The 16,984-nt window shown below is 37.0% G+C and overlaps 1 pseudogene; it reads right to left on the bottom strand.

The window, feature by feature from the left end:
* Nucleotides 1-14,308: 14,308 nt before the first annotated feature.
* On the bottom strand, nt 14,309-15,054 carry LOC110199098 (large ribosomal subunit protein bL9m pseudogene; annotated as a pseudogene).
* Nucleotides 15,055-16,984: the final 1,930 nt, after the last annotated feature.

Here is a 16,984-nt window from a genome sequence, read left to right as displayed (position 1 = left end):
CCCCCACCCCCCACTCCATGGCAGGCAGTAGGGGTGAGATTGTTGCATTAGTTTAAAAGGAGAGATAACTTTCCCTCTTTCTTATTCCTCCCTCTGAGCCATGTGATACAGAATTCTCTCTGAGACTTTTCCTAGTAAGCTAGTTTGTTCCCTAAAAGCTAAGAAATCTGTTCCTGAGATTTGATTGATTTAGGAGGCTAAGGCTCAAATTGTGTCACTCCTGATGTTGTTTTATGGACACCTAAAGGCATAGAAGGGGCTAGCTCAGGTGGATCATGACTCCCAGACTTTGTGCATGCCTCAACCTCTGCATGAGTCACCATGTTCTGCCCTCCCGAGCTGTGTGGAGATGAAGCCGGCTGCATCTAACTGTGCAAAGTGCTGTATCCTTGTTAAGTGCTTTTCCCCTGCTATGGCCAAGTAAACTTCTTTTTGCCAACTGCTGAATGACCCAGGAGTGTTTCATTTTGTTCCATTTTCAAACTTTAGCTACCAATCTGGCCTATTATAGACAACCTGTCCTATCTTGGCTGAAATGCTGACTACTAGACCAGGGTCACATACGACCATTACAGCAGAGGCTTGTTCAGGTGAACTTGAGTTGAGATCTTAGGCCTCAAACTGCTTCTTCCACTTTGCCTGAGTCCTGGGGACTGAACAACAATTCTGAAAATGAATGTTTCCTGTTGTGCTGGCAGCATTTTCAGTTCTAAAAAGTCTGGAACTCATGGTTCTCTCAGTTAAAACTGATTGGCTGCAAGAGGGATTTCTCCATGTCACATCTATATCTATTTTTCTATATATACTTAAGCTGTTGATAGGGACTCTTATTTATTAAAACTTTGAGCATGTGTAATGTAGAATGATTAAAACTGCCTCTGTCAAATTTGGGGACTCCTTAATGGAGTCAGGGGTGCTCTTTCTCCCCTCATGCCCCAGTCTCCCTGAAGCAGAAATGTGCCTCTCAAACCCTTACAGAGATTCAAACCCTTCCCCAAATCTGTATCTGTGCCAATGTTAATCACAACAGAAAAGGATTTGATGGCCACCAAGTTTTCTTTTATATAAAAGGGAGGAATAAAATGTTAGTAATGAAAGGAGAATGAGCAGTGGGGGAAGTAGTTCAGTGGGTAGGAAATAGCCAGTGTCACACCCTGTTGGGTGTCAAAGCAGCATCAAATTCTTCTCCTGATCTCTGCCTTCTCTCAAAGGGAGGAAAATAATCCATCAGTTTAATGGAGATATGAGTATTGAGCTAATTGATCTTTAACAACAAAGTGTGGGGAGATGCAAAGTTTCCTCCAGGTCTTCTCACCTGTGGACATTCCATCTGTGCTTAACTTTGGGACAAAAAAGTTGCTCCTCAGCTTCTGATTCCCATTGTCCATTTGGTCCTGCTTTCCTTTCTCTCATGTGGTGGGTTAACAAACGTGATTGTTCATCCCAACTTCTGGCTTATCTGTCCCAGAAACCTCCAACAACCTAGTCCTAGAAATCCAAATTCCTAAGCTATTACCAGTGGGGAATTCTGGGATCAAGTTGGCTTGAGTTTCTAGTCTCTGTAAAAGTGCTACGTGAGGTATCTATGAAACCAAGGGTACATAGCAGCTAGGTGGGATAAAGCACTAGGCATGGAGTCTGGAAAACCTAAGATTAAATCTGATCTCAGACATTTATTAACTTAGTGACCCTGGCCAAGTCACTTAACCTTTGCTTCCTCAGCTGTAACATGGGGACAATGATAGTACCTACCTCTTGGAGTTGCATCAACTAAGATAATAATTGTGAAGTGCTTAGTATAGTGCATGGCACATAGTAAACACTATATAAATATTATTAATTATTATAATTATTAGACTCAAGCAAGTTAAGTCACTTGACTTGCCTAGGGTCACATGGCTAATAAAATGGTGGAGTCAAAATTCAAATCTAAGTTTAGCATGTTTTCTACTACATCACTCTCAGACCAGGTGACGAAGAGGATGAAAGCATGTAGTACCTAAAGCATTTTCTCAACCAGTTTTGAGAACAAAGGGGAATGCTCATCTTTGGGCACTTAGGCTTCCCTGCCAAATTTCCATTTTCAGTAGTTTCTTTTTGAGGACATCAGCCACCATGACTCTGTCCCAAAGAAACTGAAGTTCTTTCTGGGGGGAGTATCATTTTGAGGTGTGGGGGGACAGAATTCTTTCAATTGAAGCTGCAAATCTGAGGGAATGACTGTCATACACTTTTAATGCCCCTTAAAAAGAGCTCTTGCTTCAAGGACAAGAGTTTGAGTAATACAAAATTGCAAATAGAATCCCTTTTTTGCTTTTTACAAAACTCTAGGTGCTAGAGTTAAAAGCCATCAAACCTGGTTTTCTCCCAGTTATCTCCAAGCTAGGGAATTTAACTTATTGCCTCTGTTTTGAGGCACAGGAATATAGCATTATAAGCCAATATTTAGACTGAAATAACAATTTGGCCCAGTCCCTCTTCTTTCATTGATTTGCAGCTAATTTGCTCTGCAGGAGGTATCAAAGCTCCCTGGTTCTATAAAAATTCAGTTATGGGAAATGCCAGCCCCAACAGAAAGCAATCTATAGTACCACTCAGGGGGGCAAAGAAACTAAAGGAAATGTTTTTTTTTTCTTGACTCATCTTAATGATCTGGTGTTTTAACTCACACCTTTAGTTTAAAGGGGCTCCTCTCCAATAATACCATGTGATCCTTTCTGAAAACCATGTATATCAAAAGCGCTGCAACTAAATTCCATGGGATTACTTTAAAAAAAAATTCTAAACCCAATAACCATCAACAGAAACAAATCTCTAAATATAAGCAAGAATAAAAAATCAAACACAAAACCATAACTTTCATTATTTAAATTCATTTTTATTAAATGTATTTTAACTGACAAGAAAGTAATAAAAAGTTGTTTCCGTATTTTATTCTGAACTCTTTTTTCCTCTGTGTATTTTTTAAAATGGATTTTGTTGCTCTTATTATTTCTGTATAGTTGCAGTCAGTACACAAATTATTGTTCCGATTTTGCATTGTTCACTCTGTATCACTTCATATTTGTCCTTCCATGTTTCTTTGTATAACTCACACTTGTCATTTCTTGGCACAATAATCTTCCCTCATTTTTACATAACACACTTTATTTAACAATTCCCTAGTTGCTGGGGGACCTATTTTTAACTGTTATTAACAGTAAATGATATTTACAAAGTACATAATATTTTTGTATTGATAGATATATTTTCCTATCAATTGGAATCTAAAGATATAATCTTGAAGGGCACCTACGAGAAGCAGTGGATAGAGCACGGGCCCTGGAGTCAGGAGGACCTGAGTTCAAATTCGAGCTTAGGCACTTGACACTTACTAGCTGTGTGACCCTGGGCAAGTCACTTAACTCCATTGCCTAGCCCCATCCCCGAAAAAAAAAAAAGATGTCATTTTAGCTATGGAACCTCTGAAACCAAGGATATAAAAACTATTTTGGAACTCATGTTGTATAATGTCATATTGCTTTCCAAAAAGGTTGTATCTATTTGCAGCAACCATTAATATTCCTATTTGGAGGAATAAAAGGTAAAGAATAACAAGAGAGAAATTTTAACATAAAAGTAGAAAGGAAGAAAACTTGGCACTTCTGGATTTGAAACTATACCATACATTTATACTGCATTACATAATTATACAAACTATCTGATGCTGAGAATCAATGAAACATAGTAGATTAAGTGCTGAATGGAGGCAAGATGGAGGCAAATCTTATCTCTGATACTTATTAACTGTGTGACCATGGGCAAGTCACTTAACTCCTCTGAGCCTGTTTTCTCTTCTCTAAAATGGTGAAAATTATGCTTGTTCTTAACTCTTCACAGTGAGACTCAAATGGGATTTTGTAAAGAATTTGAGATAAATCACTATATGAATGTAAACTATTCTGACTTTGAGGCAGATTGTTAATAACTTGTTTAATTTTTCCTTTTGTAGTTTTTTTTAGGGGGGGTTACTATGCTCTCTTTTGCCAATTTTTAAATTTTATGGTTTTGTAAAAATTAATCCATTTACTTTATATTCTTAATTTTTGTGGCATATGGCTGTACATTATAGTTTCTGATAGCTTTATTTATTTTTCCTGCATTCATTATGATCCTTCCTTTGTCATTTCTAATTTTGATAATTTTGTTTTCCTCTATCATCTTTTTAAAACTTTTGCCATAGGTTTATCACTTTTATCATTCTTTTTTTAAGTCCTTGATTTTATTTATTAAATCAAGTGCTCTTTTATTTCCACTCTTATTGAACTCTCCTTTTATTTTAATAATTTACTTCTTTATACTTTTGGACTATTAAATTATTTATTTCCTATTTATTTAACTGCATACTCAACTCATAAATTCTTTTTTTATATCATGTTTTTATCCTGTGAGTATTAAGACACATATATTTAATTGCTGGTTTGGCTGCATCCTATAACTTTTGATATGGTGTATTTATAATGTTATCTTTGTTTTTCTTTTTGGTGAAGCAGTCAGGGCTAAGTGACTCCCCCACGGTCACACAGCTACTAAATGTCAAGTGTCTAAGGTTGGATCTGAACTCAGATCCTGACTCCAAGGCCAGAGCTCTATCTACTTCGCCACCTAGTTGTCCCAATAATGTTATCTTTAATGTGATTTGTTACTTCAATAGTTTAATTAATGTTATTTTACTGATCCAGGTACTCCCTCCATTTTTGCAGTGTGCGACCCACCCACGTATTTGCATATGCATAGTTCTTGGGTAGTTATGTGGAACATGGTGTAAAGTACTGGGTCTGCAGTCAGGAAGATCTGAGTTCAGATCCAGTTTCAGATAGTTATCAGCTGTGTGTCCCTGGACAAGTCACAGAACTCCTTTCTGCCTCAGCACCTACCTCACAGGAGTGTTGTGAGGATCAGCTGAGATTCGAAAAGCATTTAGCACGGATTAGACAGATAATGAATGTTTGTTCCCTTCCCCACATGTTCCCTTCCTTCACCAGAGCTCCATCCAATATCCTAGGAACTTTCCTGAGGTGTTTTAACATAATGTAGGTACAAATACGGCATGAGAACTTTTCAACTATTACCCCTTTCCTTTGCTGTATGTGATCAGCTCACTTCCTTAATTTGTTCATAGGTCCCTTTGAAGATCTCTTAACAAATTAATTTTTGCCCACTGAGCATCTCTTGTACTTGAGGCACTCATAATTTTGATTTGTTAGAGACTGAGGTACTCCATGATTTGTAGGCATAATGCATTACCAGAAAAATATTGATGTTTAAATATTTTTTGCATATTTCAGGAAAAAGGTCATTGAAAACACAATTTCTCAAATGGAATCCAGCCCATGATCTTCCTCCTGTTCAATTCTGGACCCTGTTCATGGAATAGAGTCTTTTCAAGATTCTTACATTTTTATATGTACCTTCATGTATATATCTCTCTGGTCTGCATAATAGACACCTCATATATGACCTGTTGTTAATTTTTCTAAAATGTGTTCATTAAACCAAGATTCATTCAATAAGTCATTTTGCAATCTCCATGTTGACTTGCATGGTTGGATCACATTTTCATTGTTGATGACTATGCTGCCTCATAATCCATAATAATAGCTAAACATATATGTTACTTGAAAGTTTGCAAGGCATTTTACCTTTATGTCATTTGAACCTTACATTTCTGTGAAGTAGGTACTATTATTCTTATTGTATAGGTGAGGGTACTGAGGCTAAGCTGAATTAAGTGACTTGTACATAGTCATAGAGCAAGTAAATGTTAGAGGCTGGATTTGAGCTCAAGTCTTCCTGAATCATTACCTCTCATTTATGTAGTATGTAAAATTTCTTCAGTTTTGAATTAACTTATAACATATTTGTGCCTTTGAACATGATAAATGTTTGTGAATGTTCCATATTAATTGCAGGAAAAGTTCCCTACATACCTTACTTTTCCCATTTTTCAATCTCTAAACATTTATCAAATCCAGTTTTTTTTCAATACCGTATTCGAATCTATAAATTCTTTCTTGCTTAGCTTTTTGTTTTATTTATCATGCTTACATAAGTGAAATGTTAAAATTTTCTATTTTTGTTAATTTTCTAATCATTTTTGCAACTCAACTTTCTTTTGGTATTTTAGCTACTTTGTCATTATGTATAGATACTTAATATTGATATTCTCAGTGACAGTAGTGCCTTTATGTATGAAATGATATGCTGTATATCTTTCAATTTTTTTCTGGTTTGAATTATGATTTGTCTAATAGCAAAATTTCTTATTTTCTGAAATTAATGTAAATATAGTACATTTTAGTTGGTTTTATTAATAATAACAGTAACTACCATTTATATGGCATCTACTGTGTGCTGGGCATGGGGCTAAGTGCTTTACAAATATCTCATTTTGAACTTCACAACAACTCTGGGAGATAGGTGCTATTATTATCCTCATTTTACAGTTGAGGAAACTGAGGCAAACAGAGGTTAATTGACTTACCTAAGATCGTATAGCTAGAAAGTATCTGAAGTCAGATTTGAACTCAGGTCTTCCTGACCTCCAGACCCATCACTCTATCTACTGTGCTACCTAGTGGCCTTAAATCCAGGTGTGCTGGTGTTATAAGTATTTCTTTTAAGAAACATTTAAAAAATATATTTATTTACCTTTTGTTCTTTGTGGGGAATTCAATCTATTTACATTCAAGTTTAGAATAGTCAAGGTGACAGCTACCATTCATTGTTAATTATTTATTCTGAAGTCAGCAAATAAAACCTTCCTTATTTTACCAATATAAATTCTTTCCTGACCTCAGTGCTCAAATACCAACACCAACCCCTCTAATGATGTTTTCTGCCAAAGTAGGTTCATATACATATGATATGTGTGTGTACACACACACACAGGCACACACATAAAATCACTAACTCTATAAGTTCTTTTAAAAAAAATCAACTTTCAGCCTCTTGACCTTAACTGCCTGCTTAAGATACGTATTTTTCTCTGGAGCTTCTTCTTCACCATTCTACCCTCATTATCCTATTCTTTTTTTTTCTTTCAATTTTTATCTGCAGCACCCCAAATCAACTTATTCCTGTCCTCCATCTTTCCTTTTTTTCATCCTCAGTCCTACTTGTGTCAATTGTTTGTAAACCACAACATTACTATTGTTTTTAATTTCTTTGTGGTGATTAAGTAGACTAATCAGAGTTATAAAGAATCTGTTTTGTTTTTATTTTAGTATATAATGCCTTTCTTCTTGGCTACTTGTAAGTCATCATCTTGTCACTGTAGTCTTGAAGCTTTATCATCATATGGGTTAAATTTTGGATTTGCCCCAAGGCTATTTTGTTGATTTGCAACAGGTCTCTTTTTCAATATTTTAGGAGAGATTTTCTTGTAAGATTTCCTGAAATAAAAATAATGTTTATATAGTACTTTAAGGCTTACAAAATGCTTCCCTCATAAATACCTTATGAGGTAGGTAGAATAAAGTACTACTACACTGATTTTACATGTGAAAACCTTGAGGCTAATAGAGGTTAACCAACTTTCTCATGGTCACACAATTGGTGTTAGCATAGGGATTCCAATCCAGGTCTCCTGACTCCAAAGTCAAAGCTCTTTCCACTATACCACTGGTCAGATTTTTTTTTCCTTTAGGTTTTGCAAAGCCCAATATTTTACACATTTTCTCTCCTTCCCTTGTTTTTCAGTTATTTCATTTTTGTCTTCATTACTTTCAAATATTATTCTTATAAAGGAATCTTTCAGATTTGTTTTTTCATTTCCTGTTTCTTCCACCATTTTGTTTTCTAAAAAAAATTCTGTTTTCATAAAATCTATTGTGTACAGTTTCTGTTGATGTTTTAAATTGTTAAATTTCATCATCATTTTGTCTTGCAGTTCCTTAGTTACACTCAGTTTCTTCTTTAATTCATTTTATATTTCCCCTAATTTCCTTTATTCCTTCAGTGTATTTTTTATCTTTTTTTTGTGTATTGATAAAATTCTAGCATTGTTTATGATGCTAATGTGGGTGTTGTTTTCAGTATATTTTCCTTCTGGAATTTTTGCTCAACTGCTTTGAATCCATAGTAATTTTCCATTGTGCCAGGACTCCTAACTTATTTGCTCATTTTTTTTTTCACGCTTTTGTTTTTCAAAATAAGATTTCATTTTGAAAAGCATTTAAAAGATTCCTAATGTTAAGATATGTAACTCGACATAAACTGATTCAAAATTCACATTCTTTCTACCTATTGCTAGTTATCTATGTTAGGGTTATACTTCATATCCTTCATTTTGGTTTGGTTATTAATATATACAGTTAGTGTCCTAGTGAAATCTTTCTCCATAATCCTCCTTTTACTTTTTTAAAAAATAGAATAGAACCTTATTTCCAGAAAAAAAATTAGTTATCTGGAAGTTTCTTTTTTTAATATCAATATAGATGGTATTCAGGACAAATTTGGAGAGGGGTAGTTCAGTAAGAGACAAAGTCGAAAGATTCTCTAACAGCTGTTTTGCCCTAATAGCAGCTATGTAGTGGTGCATTGGATAGAATACTAGACCCAGAGTTAGGAAGAGCTGGCCTTAGACATTTATTAGCTATGTGACCCTGTGCAAGTCACTTCACTATTGCTTGCCTCAGTTTTCTCATCTGTAAAATAGGGCTAATAACAGCATCTACTTTCCCAGGTTGCTGTGAAGTTCAAATGAGATAATAATTGTAAAATGCTCAGCACAGTGCCTGGCATATAGTAAATGCTATGTGAATGTTTGCTATCATCAACATCACCATTGTTAATGTGGGGTGTACAGAGCATGTACAAGTGGATATTACTTGCTTGCTTCTAGTCAACTGTGAGGGATCCTTTAGGCTAGCTTATGGACACATATGAATAATCACAGAAGGGCTTGCATTGTGCGATAATGAAAAGTCCTCTAATTGGTTGTTGAGCTGGAGGAGCTGATGACTCAGTGGATGTACAAAAGTGAACTACTCACCCCTTTGTCTTTTCCTTTCTTTTTCCCAGCTGAAGCTTGTGGATTATTTCTGGCTATGTCCTGAATGTTATGTGTGGGAAGGGGCAATGTGGTTGTGAGGTCATGTCCGATCCAGGCAAGCCTGAGTCTGAGTCTGGCTTTGGGATACTTCTTTTGTTTTTTCTTTCTTGAGCAGCAACTTCTAGATGGACGTGAACAGTGCATGACCTTGTGACTTTCAGAAGTTTGTGGACGTGATCTCTGTAATGACTACACTAAATGCTAGAACTTCCTTCTTCACAGGGGAGCAGGACAATGGAGTTACACAACAACCAGCCAATTAGAAGGCTTTCTGAGGCTCAGACATATGTGTGCTTGACATACCAGTGATCCTTTGTTTGGTGGACTCTAGGTAAACTTGGAGATGGCTGCAGAGGCCAGACCAGCCTGCTCTCCCTCTAAAAACCTCTAGAAAATACATCTCACCACTTTTCTCTCCCCTTAGAGCAGCTAAAGGATTCTCTCTACCTCTCTGCTCCTTATAGGATCTTCTCTCCCCTACAAGCCTTTTCTCAGACAATAAATGCATTTAATTGGTGTATTGGACTCTTTCATTTCAGGTCACTTCATGGGCCTGGGGTTCATATGTTAACAGGTTCATTGGTCTTGAGACCAATGAACAAGAGGAATGATGAGTTTCAACAGGGGCAGAAATTATTTGGAGGCAAGGGAAGTTTCTGAATTGGAGCAAGCAGGTAGTGAAAAGAATATTGGCTTAAGTTTAGCCATTTTACCAGTTGATCAGACAGCGCCAATATTCTGAAGCTAAATGTAAAATTACTAATTAGCAGTCCTGCAAATTTTATGATGAGGTTTAAGTATCAGTCTCATAGCAAATTGTAACAACAGTTGAATTAGGCTGCTGAATATTGTTCTAATCACTCTACTGTGCACTGATTCATTTTGCTTAGCATTTGTGTGTGTATATGTTGGAATAGATTATTAGTCCCAGACTCTGATTAATATTGTGTGTTGAATATCCTGTTTACTCTGCCCTTGGGAGGATGGAGGGAAAGGTAAACTATACATGTTAGCCAATAATAAAGTAAGTAAGTAAATTTGTCCTGGGGAAGTTGGGGTGGTGATTGAGAAAAGATAATCCTTTCTCATCAGAGGACAGGCTCTTCAGGACAAAACCCAATCAAATCATATGGCTAGGTATAGGACAAGGAGAGGCATGTCCCAGCCTTGATGGGCTTGACGTAGAGGTTTCTCAAAGCTAGATCATCTCACTGCAGCCACAAATCTGTATGAAGGAAAGGCAGCAAGAAAGAGAGTCCAGTGTGAAGTTGCTGTCTTTGAATAGTAATTGATAATCATTGATCTTCCCATTAAAGAGTGAACAGAACATAGCTCCTATTCTGGATCTTCTTCTGGAAAAGAGGCTTTAAAAATCTCTGTAATTTTAATGTTGACAGCAATTCCACAAATTATTGAAAAATGATTTTCATTTTGCTCTCAATCACTTAAATCTGTCATATAGAAAGTCACTAAGTGAATACCATTTTTCCATCCATCAAATTCACTAAGAAGATGAAAAGTATTATTAATTTCTTTTTGGTGGCAATTGACTGGCATCATTGAAACCTTCAAGCAGACACACTTGAAACCTTCTACTCTGAATATGGTTAGATAAAGATTTTATGGAATTCATGATGAAAGGACTTGGCAGAGACTATATTTCACCTATTTTTGTATCCCTAGCATAGTGCCCAGCATATAGAAGGCACTTAATAAATGTTTATTGATTGATTGACTTCAGTTTGGGCATCTGATCCATCATAGTGTGTTAAGTAGGCAGCCCCACTGTTTGTGTTTCTCACAGCTGCAATGGAATAGACCACTGAGTAGTACAGTGGATAGAGTTCTGGATCTAGAGTCAGGAAGACAAGTTCAAATCCTACCTCAGACACTTACTAGCTGCCTCAGTTTTCTTATCAGTTAAATGGGGATAATAAAAGCACCTGTCCTTATAGGGTTGTTGTATCAAAAAAGATAACTATACATATAAAGTTTCTTGTACACCTTAAAATATTATATAAATGTTAGCAATTATTATAATTAGTTTATCATCAGAACCCAGAGTGGATAGAGATACATCCTTTGGCAAGGTCATTGACGGCTTTCATTGCTATCCATAGAGGAGGTCCTGGGTCCCAGGTTGAACCAACTGACTTTTTTTTTTTAGGCAGTTGGAGTTAAGTGACTTGCCCAGAGTCACACAGCTAGTAAGTGTCAAGTGTTTGGTCTGAGGCCACTGTCTTCCTGACTTCAGGGCCAGTGCTCTATCCACTGCCCCACCTAGCTGCCCCTGACTCTTTCTTCCAATGGCAGACGGACCAGCGTGATTTCTCTGGAGGACTATGGCAGCTAGATTTTCTGCCCTTTGATGAAGAGGGTCATTACAGTGGCAGATAAATATGAGGGAGGTAGAAATCTTGAGCATTTTTAAAAGTAAATTTCTTATGAGGATTTCTGGAAGTTTTGCTTCTTTTGGCATTTTTATTATTTGTTTCAGTGGGATACCAATGGCAAAGGCTTCCTTGAAAAGTTTCTTTCCCAGACCTCAAAATTAGAAGTAGGTTTGGAAATGAAATAGGAGTCTGGTTAGAGCCATCACTCAGGGCGTTACATGTTTTATAAGTAGACTGAAGGAAATTCTAGGTAGAGGGAATCTTATATTAAGTGAGTTAAACAGCTGCAGAATTCCCTGATGCCTGGGGAAAGAATATCATGGAACTTTGGAGCAGACACCCACGTGATTTTTCTTTTTTCTTTTGCTACCAGAAAGATACAAGAAAGTCAAAAGGATTGCATGGAGAATTGACAGGAAGCACTAAGGCGAAGTAATGCCTTATTTTTAATTAAGTTAACAGTAGTTAGGTTTCCTTTTTGCTAACAGATAGTGAAAAGCTAAATGGAAAACCACAAGAGGTTTTGATACCAACCTTCCCTGAAGTACCTAGAACAGTGTTGGAGTTGTGAATGTATCCTGAATGTGCTTTTTGACTTTAATAAAAGGTCCAAGATAATTAAGAAAGTTGTAACCCATTCTCAAGAAAATATTAAGCAAATCATAAATTCCCCAAAAGGGGAAAAACTCTTTTAGAACAGATGGAAGGGGCAGCTTAGTAGCATAGTGGATAGAGCATTGGCCCTGGAGTCAGGAGATCTGAGTTCAAATCTGGCCTCAGACACATAACACTTATTAGCTGTGTGACCCTGGGCAAATCACTTAGCCCCAATTGCCCCGCCCCACACACAGAACAGATGGAAAAGCATGCTATATTGCAGAGTACACTGGCTATGAAGTCATAGAACCTGGGTTCAAATTCTACCTTGATGTTTAACATCTATGTCACCTAGGGCAGGTCACATTCTCTTCCAGTCTCGTGTGCTAAACAAGGAAATTGAAATAGTTGGCTTCTGAAGTTCCTTCCAGCTCTAGAGCTCTGATGCTAAGATGAATTTGCAAGTGAAATTTACCAAACTAGTAAGTCCTATGTTTCACAAATTGTGTTTTCTTTTTAAAGCAGAGAAAGGAAGCACTCTACCAAACTTATCTGACAAATATGGTTTCAATAATCAAGTCAAGGAGTGATTTTTAATTTTTTTTTTTGCATTTGAGTAGCCCTAATGAACTGACACAAAAAATTTTCAATAAAATTTTAGTAAAAAGACTACAGCAACATGGCCAATTTTAAGAAAACTATGACCAAGTTGGATTTATATCAGGGATGCAAGGATAGTTCGGCATTAGGAAAGCAATGTGCATGATTAATGATATAAATGACACAAGCAACAAAAACCACATGATCATATTAAGGCATGAAGGAAAACCTTTGACAAAATATGCACTTATTTATGTTAAAATAATAAAAGCATAGTAATACAATGTTTCCCCCCCTGATTTGATTAAAAGCATTTATCTACAACAAAAGCTGGCATTATTTGCAAAGGAAAAACACTGGTAGCTTTCCTTTTAAGATCAAGAGTGAAAGTAAGGATGCCCACTGTTTCCACTATTATTTGAAATAGGACTGGAAATGCTTAATGTACCAATAGCACAGGAAAATAAATTAAGGAAATACACACTAGAAAAGAGAAGGAAAAATTATCCCTATTGGCAGACAATAAGATAGCTTCTCTGCAAACCCTAGAGAATCTAAGACAAATCTAATAAAGATAATTAATAGCTTCAGCAAAGTAGCAGGTTACAAAATAAAACCACAATCATCAATATTTCTGTAGGTTACTAACAAAATGGGAAGAAAAGATACAGAAATTCCATTTTAAATATAGTAAATACAAAATGTATAGAACATATAAGAGTTCACATATAGGACCAGACAAGTTCAAAAAATATTTATTGAAAGAAAAGGTGTAAATAATCAATTTGATGCCATATTTGGGTCATGACAGCATAATACAAATGACACTATTTAAATAAATCTACAGATTTAGTGTTACACTGATTAAATCTCTGACAGGATACTTTATGGAACTAAACAAAATAATATCAACATTTATATGGAGGAGGAAAAGTTCAAAAATTTCAAGAGAAATTATAAAAATAGGAATGAAGGGTTTCTAACGTTATCTGATTTCAATTTATGTTAGACAGCAGCAATTATAAAAATTAACTGTTCAATAAATTCATGGATCTGCAATTTCTTTTCTTGGCTTTGTGGGGACTCCCTTCAATGTTTTCTAAGTTTATGCCACCAAGGAAGCCAAAGACATAATAATCTCTAGATAACATGATAATCAATAGAATAAATATTTCTTTTCTTTCTTTCTTTCTTTTTTTTTTTTGAGCACAAATCTCCTTATTGCAGATGCAGGTAGTGAGCCATTTGTGGCCCACACCGAATGGAGAGATTCTAGGGATGCTAGTTAGGACTTCCATTTCTGTTCATTCAGAGGGGCTCAGCCTGACTCTCAGTTTGGAAGATGTCCCGTGGTAAATTCCAATCCTTATCACATCTCCAGACTCCGGTGCTTCCTAAGCAGATCTGTAGTAAGGACAGTGGATGGAAAGCTAAAGGTGCTAGAAACACCCACGACGTAGTTGGCAAACACAGGGAAAGTGATGTGGCGTTCTCTGTGATGCCCTTATACACTTAGACTCCAAACTAAGTCACAGTAAGGGAAGCAAGGTCAAGGGTAGATCTATCTCTGCTCCACTGATTCCAGAAGGTGTCTGGTTGCCACCGGTGGAAAAAGAAGTTCTTTACTGGTAGGGTCCATTTACTTGGCAGCTTGCTGGGCTAACCAATGCTTGCATCTCTTGGTCTTGGGCTTCTCAAAATTCACCACAAACATGGGGACCCTCACCGCGTCGAGCCCATTCACCGTCACCTCACACCAGTACTCGCCCCACCTTGTGACTGGCTCTTCAGGTAGCTTTAGGGCATGAGGGGATACTACCACGCCAAGATTTTTGAAGAAGTGGCGGCAGACAATTTCAGGGTTTAGCTCCCACTTGACATTATCCTTCAACCCCACTTCCAGGTGGCAGCTCTTCAAGAATTTCACTGTCGTCACACCAGTCTTGGTCTGGAGCTTCTCCAGCTTCCCCTCCTGCCGCAACTGGTTTTCTGCCTCGAACATCTTGTTCTCTGGTGATGGGTACACAGCCAGACCCTGAGGAAGCAGTTTATTCCGGCCCAGTGACTTCTTCACTGTGACAGTGTCGCCTCGGATCCCAAGGTCCTCCACCGTCCGGGTCCGGAGGAGCTCCATGGTCCCCTGCGGCTGGTGCTGGGTGTCCTCCACCAGGCGGTAGAGCCGGTGCCGCCCGCGCAGACGCGGACTCCGGCCCTCGGCGGCCAGCGGGACCTTCCACCAGCGCTCCACGATCACCGTGCTCCAGCTGTGAGAGAGGCTAAGATTACACTCCAGGCCGGGACTTCCGGCCCCGAGCCGTCTGCAGCCAGCAGCACCGGGCCCAGTCGCACCGCCATCCAAAATATTTCTAAAAGCAGTATTTCAATGGCAAATAAATAAACTAAAATGCTGAATGATTAAGGAATGGCTAAGCTATATATGAACGTAATGGCATATTATTTCACCATGAAGAATGAAGAGTTCAGAGAACCTTAGCAAGACTTGTATGAACTGATACAGAATAAAGAACACTGAACCAAAAGAACAAACTATGCAGTCACTACAATCATGTAAATGGAAACAATACTAAAAGGGGACCAAACTCAAGTCAAAGAGAGTGGATAACGTCAGTTTTAGATTTCTGAGACTGAAACATTTTTCCATTCTCTCAGTTAAACAACTGTAAACTAAATGACTCAAAAGTACTGTTGATTGCAATAAGTCTATTTTATTATAATGTTTTGCTTAACCATGTTTTGTGAGGAAGTTCTAATTTGTTTTTTAGGAAAGTGACTACTGTATCGAAATGAAATATTTAATAAAATGTTATTAAATTATTGTTAATTATTATTGTTATTAATGAAATGTTTAATAAAGAAAAATAACATGTAAGATTTTTCACTACTTAAAGTGAAGAGAAAACTAGGTTTAGATTCATCAGTAATTGGTAGATTGAACAGGTAATAATGGAAGACGAGTGAGAAAGGTATTAAATCTTGATTTTATATCATGTATCGTATTTAAATAAGATTGGAATGTATCCTAAGTATTAAATCTATGCTCATTAATTTTAATACAGCTTTTTTAAAAATAGAGAAAGCATGCTTATAATGGAATGGCATGTCTTAATCTATGAGTCCATTATCCACGCCGATGGGAAGCTTTTCTAGAAGGCCATAGGTCTGGGCACCACCACCTACCTGGTGGCAGCTTACCCAAAATGCAGGAAATAAAAGAACATTTGAAGTACTAATTTTTCAAAGGCAAAACTTTGAAGTGATTGCCCAAGTTACAGTGCTACAAATGTTTTGTTGTTATTCAATCATATCTTGTTCTTTGTGACCTCATTTTGGGTTTTTCTTGGCAAAGTCACTGGAGTGGTTTGCCATTTCCTTTTCCAGCTCATTTTATAGATGAGGAAACTGAGGCAAACAGGGTTAAATGACTTGCTCAGGGTCACACTGCCAGTAAAAGTGTCTAGGGCCAGATTTGAACTCACAGAGATGAGTCTTCCTGATAACAAGCTCAGTGCTCTATCCACTGTGTCATCTAGCTACAAATGACCACCTCACAATTTTACCTGTTTGATGTGTTTACACATTTACACACTGGTCTCTTTTAAAGATAGCTGTCCTTGTACTTAAAGACATATATGCCATTCTTTAGACTCTCAGTGATAATTATAACAATAATAATAATGACTAATATTTCTATAGCACTTGAAAGTTTATGAAATACTTTAAATATACGATCTCTTGATCCTCACAACAATCCTTTTAGATAGGTGTAATTATCGTTCTCATGACACTAGGTGGCGCTGTGGATAGAGCACTGAGCTTGGAATCGGGAAGACTCATCTTCCTGAGTTCAAATCCAACCTCAAACACTTACTAGTTGTGTGACCCTGGGCAAGTCACTTAATCCTGTTTGCCTCAGTTTCTCGTCTGTAAAATGAGCTGGAGAAGGAAATGGCAAACCAATCAAACATCTTTGCCAAGAAAATCCCATACGAGGTCACAAAGAATGGATCACAATTGAAGAGCAAAAAATTATTATCCCTATTTTACAGATAAGAAAACAGTCTGAGTGAGGTTAAGTGACCCAGTAAGGTTACACAGCTACTTAATAATAATAATAATAATATTTCTATAGAACTACTATGTACACTGGGCTATCTCATTTGATCCTCACAGCAGTCCTGTGAGGTTGGTGCTATTATCCCCATTTTACAGTTAAGGAAAGTGAAACAGAAGTTAAGTGACTTGCCCAGGGTCACACAGCTAGTAAACATGTGAGGTAAGA

Source organism: Phascolarctos cinereus, unplaced genomic scaffold (genome assembly GCF_003287225.1).
Source record: "Phascolarctos cinereus isolate Bilbo 61053 unplaced genomic scaffold, phaCin_HiC Scaffold_4;HRSCAF=312, whole genome shotgun sequence".
NCBI classification, from domain to species: domain Eukaryota; kingdom Metazoa; phylum Chordata; class Mammalia; order Diprotodontia; family Phascolarctidae; genus Phascolarctos; species Phascolarctos cinereus.
The sequence above is the reverse complement of the archived record's forward strand: the minus strand, read 5'-3'. Positions and strand labels throughout refer to the sequence as shown.